This window comes from Meleagris gallopavo, chromosome 5, assembly GCF_905368555.1.
Source record: "Meleagris gallopavo chromosome 5, MGAL_WU_HG_1.1, whole genome shotgun sequence".
NCBI classification, from domain to species: domain Eukaryota; kingdom Metazoa; phylum Chordata; class Aves; order Galliformes; family Phasianidae; genus Meleagris; species Meleagris gallopavo.
In genome coordinates, this window is record NC_139408.1 from 33,987,036 (window position 1) to 33,999,824 (window position 12,789).

The window sequence follows — 12,789 nt, forward strand, 5'->3', positions numbered from 1 at the left end:
TGTGGGAGAGGGAGGAAGAGGCCTGATCTGGACAAAGTCTGCTGACTTGTTTACTTGCTACTAATGAGTTAGTAGTTAAAACATAACTCCACCAAGGGCAGACAAGAATTTACAGAGCCAGATATTGGTGTTACACAGAGAAGGGACGTGGAAGCAGCAGTGCTGCTTCACAACAGCTTAAAATCCCAAGATGTGACAAAAATAAAGTAGAATAATATGACTTTTTACCACTTAAAGCCATAAAGACATTACAGATAACTCAAAAACTGCTTGCCGCTACAAATATTTTGGTTTTGCTCCAATCTCGCTGAATTGCAAACTGTAAAAAGTAATTCATGTTACTAAATCCGTTTTCTATACTGAAAAGGCTGCCGACAATACCAAGCAGTTTACAGACCGTATTTCTCATTCTAGACTAAATAAAATAACAACTGAGATCGCGTTGTAGTTATAGCACTCTCCTTAAGGCGATTAAATGATTAACCTCAAACGGGGGGCTGGGGGCGTTAGGGCACGGGAGGAGGGAGGGAAGAAAGAGCGAAGGCAGCAGAAACGAGACACACAGGAGAGGCAGCGAGAGCGGGCTAAGTCTAGCGCAGCACCTGCCGTCCGCGCACTCGGCGAGGCCGGGGGCAGACGGCAGCGAAGAGCCGAGCAGCAAGCGGGGCAACGCCGGGCTCCCGGGAGGACGACCACAGCAAGGGGCCGGGCCGCGGCGGCCCTCACCCACACCCGGCGGCGGCCCGGGCCCGCGCGCACCCCCATCGGCCCCGGCCCAGCACGAGGGGATTTTCGCGGCCTCTCGCTCCGTAGCGGCCCTCACACCGCCTCCTTACGCCGCCTCCTCGCGCGGCCCGAGGGGCTCCGGGCGGCACCGCCCCGCTGTCTCCCGCAGGAAGCCCGGATGGGACTCGCCGCCTCTCGGCCGCGGCTTCGGCTTCGGCCTCGGCCCCCGCTCTCCCCGGCCTGCCCGACACCGAACCGCTGGGCCGGGCGGCGACGCTCGAGTTCTCGGCGAGCCGCAGGCCTCGCGGGGTGAGCCGGCCCGGCGGCTCGCGAAAGACGCCGATAAAGGTTTCTCCGCGCCTCTCCCGCCCCCGTCGCTCACCTCGGCTTCGCGGAGCCCCTTCGCCAGAGCCGACCTCTCCTCAGCGCCGTGGGGAGGCGGAGGAAGAGGCGAAGCGGCGGCGACGGCCCGAGCCCCGGAGCAGACGGCGGCCAGCGGCATCCATGGCGCTCCGCCCGGTACGGGATTGGTGGGAGGAGGGGGAGCCGCGCCGCGGCCGCGGGGAGGAGCCGGCGCCGGGCGCGCTGCCGCTAGGGGCGCTGCGAGAGCGGCCCGCGTCTCCCGCCGCCCCCTAAAGCGGCGAAGCGGGGGAACGGCTTCAGGCCGGCACGGCCTCCGCCGCCTCGTACGGTCGCGTCAGCGCCCCGCTCTTCCGCCTGCACGGCCGCCCCTGGGCTGCGCTGCGGCGCCTCTTCGAGGCCGGCGGCCTCTTGAAGCTGGAAGGTCGGGGCCTTCGCGCCTTCCCTTTGGCTGCGCTCCGCTGTGACGCGCCGTGCCCGGCCTCGGCTGAGCTCCGCGCTCCTGAAGGAAGCCCCAGACTCGGCTTCCTACCGCGCCAAGACCTCCTCGGCGGGGTGCCGGCCTCGGCATCTGGGCCTGGCCTCCCCAGGGCCCGGCTGCCTTCGGCAGCGAGGAGCGGGCTGGGGGACCTGCCGTGCCCGTACGGCCTGCCGCGGGGAGCCTCGCCCTGCTGCTCTGTCGGCCTGCGTAGGGATTTTCATTTTACGCTTACGGAATGATTCAACTCGCGCCATTTTTTTTTCTGTTTTTCTCCTAAATACGAATTTACATTTCGCCTTGCAGTACATCCATTAGGAGTGGCAGGCTTGAGCGAGTGTAAGTGTAGCAGTAACGGTCCCTAGGATCTCAAGTTGTGACTTGCCCTTTATCTTGTAGTGAGTTGGAGGTATTGCAGCTGTAGTGTTTGGATGCTGGCAGTTCTCAGAAAATTCCCTGTGATGCTTGCTGTGCTAAGGTGCGCAGTTATTTTGCATATTGCCAGAAAATGAAGGACTAAAAGTGCAAAGGAAATTTAAAACGATTTCCATCTCTGTATCCTCAAGTGTGTTTTTCTAAGGAATTTAAGCCTATTAATGTAAGTACAGTAAATAAGATTATTGTATGTCATTCCTACCTACATCATAGACATTTCCTGTAATTAAACAAACTACACACTGAACAAAAAGGCAGTAACAGGCATGCTCTGTTAAGACTTGCCAAAAGCAGATATTTTTGTTGTTTGGTGTTGTGAAAACAGGCCCAGAAAGTTTTATCTTTAATACTTTTTTTTTCTCAGTATAGGAAACAATAGTTCCCTTGTTCCTGTTTCTGTTTCACTAAGACAATTCAGTATCTTCCTGTACTGTGCCTCTTAACTGCCACTTGTTCCAGTCCTGATGAGGTTTAGAAGTGTCTCCTTCATGTATGCTCGTCCTTCAGAGGTGAACGAGACTTAAAGGCTTGAAGTTAAGGACATGAGACACTGGGACAACTGAGTCTGCAGTCTTTAAATTTAGAAGCTTGATCTTCTTTCACTTTCACTGGTACAGAAGTGGCAGCTGAATTAGGCCAAACTTGTGAGAACTGCATCTGTTACATGACCTTACTACTCCTGTCGCACGATAGTTTGCTTTTTATTGTGAAGAAAACAGGTTTCAATTAAAGCAACGTTATGAATTTCGCCAGAAGACCAAAGTCAAATGGTATTTTTCAGTTGTAATTACTGAGAACTAAAATCAAACGTCTCTTGTTGCAGGCTGCACTTCCTGCTTTGTGGTAGATACAGGATTATCCATGCAGAAGATGAGGATATCAAATTAGAGACCAACCATGGAGCAAAGTCAAAAATACAATATTGTGCACGCAGGAACAGAAATGATGTGTTTAAAATACTTTTTAATGAGAGTATGGTGCTTAAAAATACTGGCAATAGCTTTTAATGCTGTACATCTTCATTCCTAAATGTCTAAAATACTTGCACGACCTGTTGCATTAATTTCCCCATGTGATATATATATATGTGTGTGTGTGTGTGTGTGTGTGTATATGTATGTATATATAATATTAAAGAAGGTCCATTGCAGCTTTAGGTATGGATTAGGATTTTTTTTTTCATTGTGATTCATTTGTAATATATAAGAATTTATTAATGTTCTGTCTTTCACATGAGGAGATTTCTCCTCCCTTTGAATTAAATCTGAAAAAGTAAATAAATAAATAAATAACAAGAACTGCTCAGTACATAATTTCAGCTCCATAGATTATTATTTTTTATATGTGTTCAAGGTCTGATTTACACTTTCAGTGTCATGTACTGTTTGGACATTCCAAATAATTTCAGCAGTTGTCAGAGGATCCTCCATTTGGATTTACTACACAAAGCACTGCCTGTCAGCAGCTGTTTTAAACTTCCTCTTCATACAGCACCTGTATAGATTAGAACTGCCACTTCAGAAATGACTGTTCTATGTTATTTAATGTGAGGAAAATCATAGCAAATAAGACTACAGTTAGCTGGTAAGAAGGAATTAATAACTGCCTAAGTCATTTTTATGGAATAATTTGTTTTCATAGTAATTTGAACCAAGTTCAAAAACCAAGATTTGCAGTTCATTTGGTTAGTGCTAGGCCGAAGCATGTTGGGTGAGAAGGATTTTTACATAGTCAGACATGGAACAGAAATAAGGCCATATACTGAAGTGACAACTAATGGAGCTGATATGTCATAACTTCTTTGAAGATTACTGTGAAATTTGTGTGAAACCTGCAAAAACAGCTGCTGTTCACCATACGTGTACAATGTACGCATTACTCATTCTGTTAAAAAATAACCTCAATTCTACTATGAGCTGACACACACATGTATGACCTTGCCCAAGCCCCTGAGTCACTGCATGTCTCTGTTTCCTTGTTTATTTAAAGCAACAACAACAAGACAAAAAGAACCAACAACAAAAAAACATACCCAGATCGTAATGCTGGCTGGTGTCAGAAATATCTTAACATGGAACACTGAGTTGCTTAGACATGCTACCATAGTAAGTCTTAAATACTGTAAAAGAAAATCCCTCAGTGTTTGAGCAGACCACGTGTGTAAATGAGTGAGGATGCTTTTGTGAAATGGTAACAAGGACACAGGGAGTCAAGCTTTGTAGAGCATGACAGCGACCGTCGGTTTTGCTGTAAACTTACCTGAAAATCCTGAAAATTAAAACTTCTCTTAAAAAGGAAATTGTCAGTGCAGTTGCTAGCATAATACTATATTGTAGACCCACAGACTCCAAAGAAGGATGTCATGGAAGGGTAGCAAAGATCAGGGATTGGACAATTTCTTATGCAGAAAGATTCTGATGTGTGTTATGAAGAACAGCCAATTTAAGACAGTTACTTCGTAAGAAGACACCTTGGGTATTCTCAGAATGTTTTGGTTCTGTTTGGAAAGAAGTTACATGGCTAGAAAAATATCAGAATGGAAAAATATTATCTTTATTTTACTTGAAGCTCAAAAAAATATTTATTAGTGCTTTTTTTTTTTAATTCAGGCTGGTGTTTTCTATAAAGAGTTAACTGGTTGCAGAAGGAAATGTCTGTTGTAAGTAATGCTGATGTCACAGTGTGGTAGTAAGGATTGTAAACTTGGGCTGGGAATGATTAGTGTTTTGTTATAGAAAATATAAAACTCTTGCCAAAATTAAAGTGAAGTACACCTACAATTAAAACAGAACAAGACATCTTAAATTCCTGTATATTTTTAATTGATATAGAAGGTAGAGCCTAATATAATTTCTGTTTTTGTTAACCTTGCTGCCTAACTTTGTGCACATGCCAAGCTGACATTTCCAAAAATATCACTCCTCTAGGGTAAATAGATCAATGTACCATAAACAGACCCTGAACACCTCCACAAATGTAATTGATTCGTTTATGCTAAAGGCCAGCCAAATAAAACAGGATATTTGCAGATTATTTATCCTTTTGCTTTAACAATTTTTCTCTGCCACTCACACAGCAGTGTAGTAGGAAACACTGAAGGATCCTACTACTCCTGAGACAACATGTGAGTAATTCCATACTACACATTTTGTTTTCTTAATGAATGTCATACTTTTAAAAAGTTAATAAATGCTGACTACACTTTTCAAAACAAGGAGGCCGGAAATTACCAAGGGCAGAAACTTGTTTGCTGTAACAAGCAAGATTTAGTTTTATAGAATTTGGTTGCTTAAACTAATTTACTTCTTAAGCATATTGTTAAAAATATTTTCTTCTAGAAAACTTAGGTGGTTTTTTGGGGGGAGAGAGGGTGTTTGTTTTTTTGTAAGTAAAATGCAATTGGTGAAAGCTTTTTATTTTAATTTTCCTATATTATCATTTTCCCTTCATAGCTACTTCACTGCTGTACTGGTGAGCACAAACATAGTGTCAGCGTCTTGACTTTCCAAAAGCAAGTACTGAATTTTGCAACAATGGCAATCACAGAACAATTGTATGTGAGCTGTAAAGCATGGTGTGTTTACTTTGTGCAGTCTTATGCAATCCGCTGTAACAAGCACTGTGTGAGAGGCTGCCTGTTTGGTAGTTCAAATGTTGCAATTACACATGTCGATGTGGTGAGCGTGTTACTAATGTTGACGTGATAAATGTATGAGTGACATACTGGTGTTTATGAAAGCACACAGCTGAGTCATTACTCTTTTTGTTAGACTCTTCCTCAGTTTCAACTTCCAGGGATGTTCTTATTGTCAGAATTGAGTGAATTAACATACAAAAGAACATAGATTTTAGAAAAGTGCAGATACTCCAGTATTACCTTCTCTTTCTTTTTGTGAAACGATTCAAAAACATATGAAGTATAGTGCTTTTTTTCCTAAGTTAACTCATCTTTGTGGATGTATTTATTTATTAAGTATAAATTCACTGTTTTATTGTTCAAGGCTAGGTAGTAAGAAGTGGTGAACTTCATACTGCTTAATTCCTTTTATCTTAGTTTACATATATCACTTACATACAATAGAAAGTAACTCCTTGTCACAGCTTGCCATCACTCATGTCCCTTGCACCTCTGATTGCAAAAAGGAAAGGGAGGCAGAAATTAGACAGCAGTTCTGTATCTCAGGGTATAACTGTACCCCATCTACCAGTAACATATGCAATGCCAATAAATCTAAATCCAAGACAAATGCAAGCAAAGATCAGCACCTCAGGTCATAGTATTTCTAAAAATTCTTAATGGCAAGTGCTAGGTTATTACATTCTGAATCAGAAAATTGAGATTTGAGATTTGTTCCTTCTAGTTTTATTCCGTTGTTATGTAACTAAAGCATGCATGTAACCCTACCAAGCTTTGATGTGACTCCCAAAGTATGAATGAAATATTACAAATTAACTTCAGTGATCTGTGTTGGGGAGAAGATGCACAATGAGAATGAAGGGTCTTAATTACCAAATGGTTATTTTATATTTGTGGATTAAAAGCCCAAAGCTATGTGGAGTTTTATTGGCAAGAGTGCAATTTTTACAGACTTAAAACCTTTCTAATACCTTTTACTTTTCTTATAATTAAATTATGCCTCATTCACCTCTGAAAAATGTTTTGACATGCAAAAAGGAGAAACAAGCTTGAATTCTTAAAACCTGAATTAGTAGATTACTTACTAAACTGTAAGAGCTGCATTCTTGATTCAAACCAGGAAAAGATAACTCATTATTATGTTGGAACATGGCAAAGTTCAATACTAGAATTGTGCTATGGCACTTGAGACAGACAACATAAAAATTGTGTAATTTACTAAAAAGGAAAAATTGCTTTCCCTTATAATCTTGTGGAAAAATTAGAAAGTACTGTAGTTTCATGATGGTTTATTCTTTTGGAAATGTGATGTGTACTCCTCAATTAAACCTCAGATTGGCTGGTCTACTGGAAAGCTGCCATTCCATACAGCTTAAATCTTTGTCAGAAGTGAAGAAATTACCTAGTTTAGAATTGTAGTAGAAAGGTGAAAATAGATCTCTGCAGGCCTTCAAGTCCTATTCCTGTACTTATGTTCCCCAAGGAATGTATTACAGGTAGTAGACTGTGTATCTGATTTTCTCTTAACTCAGTTTTTTTTTTAATAAATACAGATCAAATTGTATCTGTTTTGGAATTTGGCCTTCACTGCAACCTTTGGACTTGTTCACAAGTGACAAATGTATTAAATAGAACTGACTAAAAATGGGAGCATGAGTTTGCAAAGAGAGACAAAAGAATGTCAACTTAGGATGACCAGCACGTTGAAGGAGATGATTCAGAGGGCTGGGGCACCCCTCCTGTGAGGCTGGGGGCCAGGTTGTTTGGGGTTTTGGGCATCCTGGTCTAGTGGGAGGTAAGATTTTTCTCAGTGACCTGTTTTCAATGACTCTTATTTTCTTATGGTAAGACACCAGCACTGATTTATTAGGCAAGCATTTTGTACATGCTTTTACTATTTTTTCTATGTTATAGAGTTAGGGTGTTGTTGTTGTTTTCCTATAAAATATTAGCTTGTTAGGGTTTTGCTGTTCATATAAATTTCTGTGTAAACATTTGTCACAGTGAACACAGGTAACTTATTAAAATAACTAAGTACTATGTGTCTGAGCCTGCAATGAAGCAAGAGTGTTTTCTACCCAGTTTCTTCATACAGTGCCAGCCTTAAAAACAGCAGACCAAATTATTGTAAAGAAATACAGTTCTACTTGATATCAATAAGGTTTGGGCCAACTTATTTATTAGAAATATTTGCCTAATTTTTGAAGTAGTTTCTCATGTATATAATTATAGCTCTTAATCAAAATGATTAGTCTGTGTCCCAGTCACTGCTCAGCCTAGGGCTGCTGAATTTTGTGCTACCGATTCCCAGGTATTCACTAGTGGAGAATCTACATCATCGGTAGGAATTTTTATTATCAAAATGATAGAAAGGCCTCTGCTGAAGTTTAAGCCTTCCTGCTTATGCATGTATGATAAAAGATGTATCCACACAGAGTTCTGTAAACAGAAAATGTATGATTTGACATTTAACCCATCAGAGAAGGGGTTAAAAGCAGATCTGAGAGTAACATAGTCCACTCTAATAAGGTGTTTAGTATTTTAACTCTGAAGTCCCAGATCCCCACTTCCACATGTTAGTAATCTCCCAGTTATACTCAACAAACTTTTCATTGTGCAAAGAAAGCCAAGAGAAATGAAGAAGTTAATCTGCATCTGCAGTGAAATAGAGGGTAGATATAAGCCAGCTTGCGTCTCACGGCCCAGGGATGATTCACCAAGACACTGAGGATATACCCAGAGGGAAAGATTCGCTACCTGTGCTGGAAAGAAGGGGAGCACAGCTAAGAAGGAACTAGCCTTTCCAGTTTACACCATGTCAGAGATTCTTTCCATATTGGGAAACTGAGATAACAAATCAAAGCCAGAATCCAGTCCAGTCTCACAGGCAGGGCTGGTGCCTCTACCAAGCAAGACTGCCCAGCCTGTAGCATTAGTAGTAATTCTATGGGAAAGCAATAAGCAATGTTTTCAAAAAACTGGTTATGTGCTACAGAGGTCACATGCAAATATACTTGCCGGTTATCTCACACAGGTGGTCTCAGGAAGCAGTTTTAAGACAGATATTTAGAGGTAAATCATGTTCTTCATCACAATATTGTACACTACCAATACATGAAATTCAAGATGAAATCAGTAGATGTTTTTACATGTAACTGGGTGCAGAAGTTAGCCCCTAAGTGTGCTTGAAAGTCAGAGATTTCTCTTGGTGTCAGGTAAGAAAGATGAGACTTCTGTATTCAGCATTAGGCAAATCATGTATACTTCAGCAAGAAATATACTATAGCAACAGGATATCATGTTTTAAATAATAAAGATGATGACAGACTTCAAGATTGAAGCCCTATCTGCTTTTCCTCTCTACCTTGATTAACAGTGATAGTAAGAAACAGGATCCTGGGACTGATACCTCCATGTCTCCTAAAATGGCTAGAAGATGCAAGCATCAAAACATTCATAACTATATAAAGTGATACACAACTTTTCTATAAATGGAATGTCTGTCTCTTTACTGTCTTCTAGTAGTAATCTATATCCATTGTGGGGTTATTTGCAGGACAACAATCCCTGTGACCTCGATCTATTTCTATAAAGGGCCACAAAGCTGTCACTTTGCTGGTAAGTTAGACATTTTCAGCTGGGTGTGCTAGTTGGGAAATGGACAGTGGCACAGCAATATTCAGTCTTTGCAAAAAGCATTTTCTTATATCTCCATGATTTGGTTTCTATTTCTCCTCTCATCCAAAAGGGACGCTTGCACACTTATTTGTGCTTTTGAAAATCAGTTCCTCTCTCAGGCCCCACTTTGTGCAAACTAACAGTTTAAATCTCTTCAGAAGAGGGGAGTAGGAACAAGTCACAGTTAAAGACTAGAGATATTTACCCTCTCTTCCCTGCCCTCAAGGAACTGAGGTGCTGCCAGCAATTAGAGATAGTTGTCAGTTCCCCTGGGATTACAATAAGCAGGAACCAGTAAGTGCACTCTGTTCTCATTTACCTGCCCCAGAAAAGCTCATTTGCCACTGAACAATAGCAAGCACTTCACATTTCTCTTTGAATTTTTTCTGATCTCTGAAAATCATCCAAAATGCAAAGAGTAACTACTGTTTGAGGTTAAAATCCTAATCTAGGAACAGTGGCAAAATTTTGCAACTCACGTAACTCCTCCTAAGTAGTTTCAAAATCTTTTAGTGAAAACACAAAGTATGTGTGTTTGGATGTTGTAACCAATACTCAGAAGACAATGAGAACAAGATTGAGTGTCTGCTGTTGCAGTTGGTAAATTACATAATTTTCAAACTTCTCTTCCTGCTTTGCATACTATTTAATCATTTTCATATTTCTGTGCAAGCAGCACAGCTTTCTGATTGTCTGTATTCTGGCTGTTTTTGTAGTTTGCTTAGAAACCATAGAGAATATGATCAATTTACAGCTGCTTATATATGTTGTCAACAGGTATAGATTCTCAGTATTACATGTATGTAAGTTTCCATTACTTCTTATAATAATGTCATTAAGTTGCCTCATCCTGCACTGCACAGTACAAAGTGTTTCGCTTTGATTTACAGGGCTGATCGACAGTCTATTTATTTCCTGATTATGAATAATGGACACAGCAAAACAGAACAAATAAAATTGTGGAAACTTTACAAATCTGAATAGTTTCATATGTAAAGTATGTATAGGATTCTAGTCAGCTATGAAGCTGTGAAATAGTAGACTCATAAACACTGGGATTATGGGATTTTAACGTGGCTCATACCTCCTAGGTGAGTAAATCAGAAATGTGATTCATAAAAAAAACCAATAATCAGTTGAAATTGAATAATCATTTTAATATGAGACCACAAAAAGCTTTGCGGCATCTTAAATCTATAGGGTAAACTAGCCCTACAGGAACACTCACCTGTTTTGGTACAGTGGGAAACAAGAATATGTTGGACTGATTGTCAGATTTCAGGTGATTGCTTGTCTGACAGTCCTTCCTGAGAATTTAAGTTGTGTCCTTTTGTGAGAATGAGTAGGAGAGTTTCTGACTTGCTGTTACATCAGCAGGTGGGTGGCATGTATCTCACACAGGCCATTTTGAAGCAATGACTTTACCAAGTAACTGATTTAATTACTATTTTCTTTCTCTACTAAGATGTCTTAGTAGCGTCTGTTCTTTTGTTCTGCTTTGCCCTTCCTTCCTCTCTGTCCTGTTCTTTACCTTCAGCATTCATTTGATTTGAAAAAGAATCCCTCAAGAATATTGTTGCTTCCTCTGCAACCTTTGTAATGGTGTCTGCTGCTGCTTTTCCCAGTGGCTTGCCTCTGGCCTCCCACCTTCATGGGAGACTGTCTTGTTTCAGTTGTCTGGGGCATGTTGCCCTCAGCACTTCTCCTGAGCAGAAGTCACTGGCTGAGTCACAGCTGGGTGTTGGCTGGCTGAAGGTAAGGAACATAACCAGTAATGATCTCTAGCAGTAAGTTCTATGTAGTTCTGAGATATTAGCCTGAACAGAAACTGGATTTTAAATGCTTGCTTCAGTTTGTACTTGGCAAACAAGGTAAGTTCCTGTTCCCTATTCACTTTCTCCCTCACAGAAGCTTTGCAGTAAACAGTCCCATCTTTCATATCTGCTTCAGTAGTCTCTCTGCTCTATAGTTTGTAAGTCCAACATCCTCTCCACTTATGCGTTGATCAGAAAAGCTTCAGGAGTGTTTTTGAATCACCACTTCTTATCCTGAATCATTTAAGTTAATGGTTCTGAATGTTGTTGCAAGTACACAAAACTGAGCAGGACTCTGAGCAAATAAGTAAATACACACGGAATGACGGCTTCAACAAACACTGCTCTGGAAGACATAAAGGACAAAAAGACATGTTTACATTATAGTGAAGACCGCTTTGAAGGCAAGCTCAGGTCTATGCATCTACTGAGCTTATCTCACAAAGTCTAATTGAATTTGACTACCAAGTCTTGGCATGGATACAGGCTGCTGGCATTTACTGAGCACCATTCATGCATCTTCTGTTCATGAGCTGTGGGAGCTGTGTGTTGCAATGTGATCCCAGACCAGGCAACTGTTGTGAACAGATACTTAAAGAAACCTTCTGGTAAGGCTGGTTTCAATTGCCAACTTGGAATAAAGATTTTTCACTCATACCTTCCTCAAGCTCAGCTGCCTTCAGCTGTAGAAGACTGCTTTGGTATCTCCTACCAATGCCTACCTATGCCTACTGATCATCTTTCTTCTTTGCACCTACAAAAGATATGTGCATGGCCTTTCTGCCATCTCTCCAAACTGATGTGTAAAAATCAGGATAGAAGCCTCTGACATTCTGAGGTCCATGTGTATCTATTCTTTATTTTGTATTTTTTAGAGGGGACCTAGAACGAAATATCACTTGCAGCTAAAGATCACACAATTTTATTTCTATCTGTCTCCAAACAGCTTGAAAATTCTTGTTATTCCCAGGCTTGTTGGCCTCACAGTGGAGCAAGAAAGAATATGGAATAAAAAAAGTCAGCATAGCTTCCCACTGCCCACAAGAGACAGTAGTATTGTTTATAGACAGTTATGCCTCAGGCAGAACTGGTCACAGTACAAATTAAATCAAAATAGAGATTCAGCAATTTGTCTGTTTTAGAATGATGGCTACAGTAGTAAACAAAAACCAGGCGAGCACATCTGTTTTCACAAGTAGTGAGCTGTAGCTAGACTGAGTTTTGTCTCATATTCAGCCTGAAAAAACATTTTCTCTTATCTCTGTTCATCTCCCAGTGACATCCTTGATCGCTTGCTTACCATATTTGATGAACTATCATAAAAGAAAAACTGAGATTTCCTACAGACTTTTTTTTTTAATTTCTCTAACTATATTTCAAGTAAATTCAGTGACAGAAGTTTGATCCCATTATGACTGTACCTGTTACCTGTAAAACACACATAGAGCTTTGACAATTATTTTTCTTTGTTGTTTGCCATGAACCTTGCATAAAAGGATTAAGGTTAAGAGCATTTGCCTTTGTAATACTAGGTTGTATTTTCAAATGTACAAAACTTCTATTTTAAGTATTAATCAAAATGGTTTCCAGAATCCCTAAGGCCCTAATGCCTGTACTGACACAGGAAACATCTTACACTAAATTTTCTATTTTTGTTTTTC

The 12,789-nt window shown here is 40.8% G+C and overlaps 1 protein-coding gene across 9 annotated transcripts in view; it reads right to left on the reverse strand.

Moving 5' to 3' along the window:
• Window positions 1-1,246, reverse strand: part of HECTD1 (HECT domain E3 ubiquitin protein ligase 1) — a 56,984-nt gene extending 55,738 nt beyond the window's left edge. For all 9 annotated transcript variants that reach the window (XM_085225155.1, XM_085225152.1, XM_085225154.1 and 6 more), the window contains exon 1: window positions 1,109-1,246. The gene's annotated coding sequence lies outside the window, so the exon portion shown is untranslated. The remainder of the gene's footprint in view (window positions 1-1,108) is intronic.
• Window positions 1,247-12,789: the final 11,543 nt, after the last annotated feature.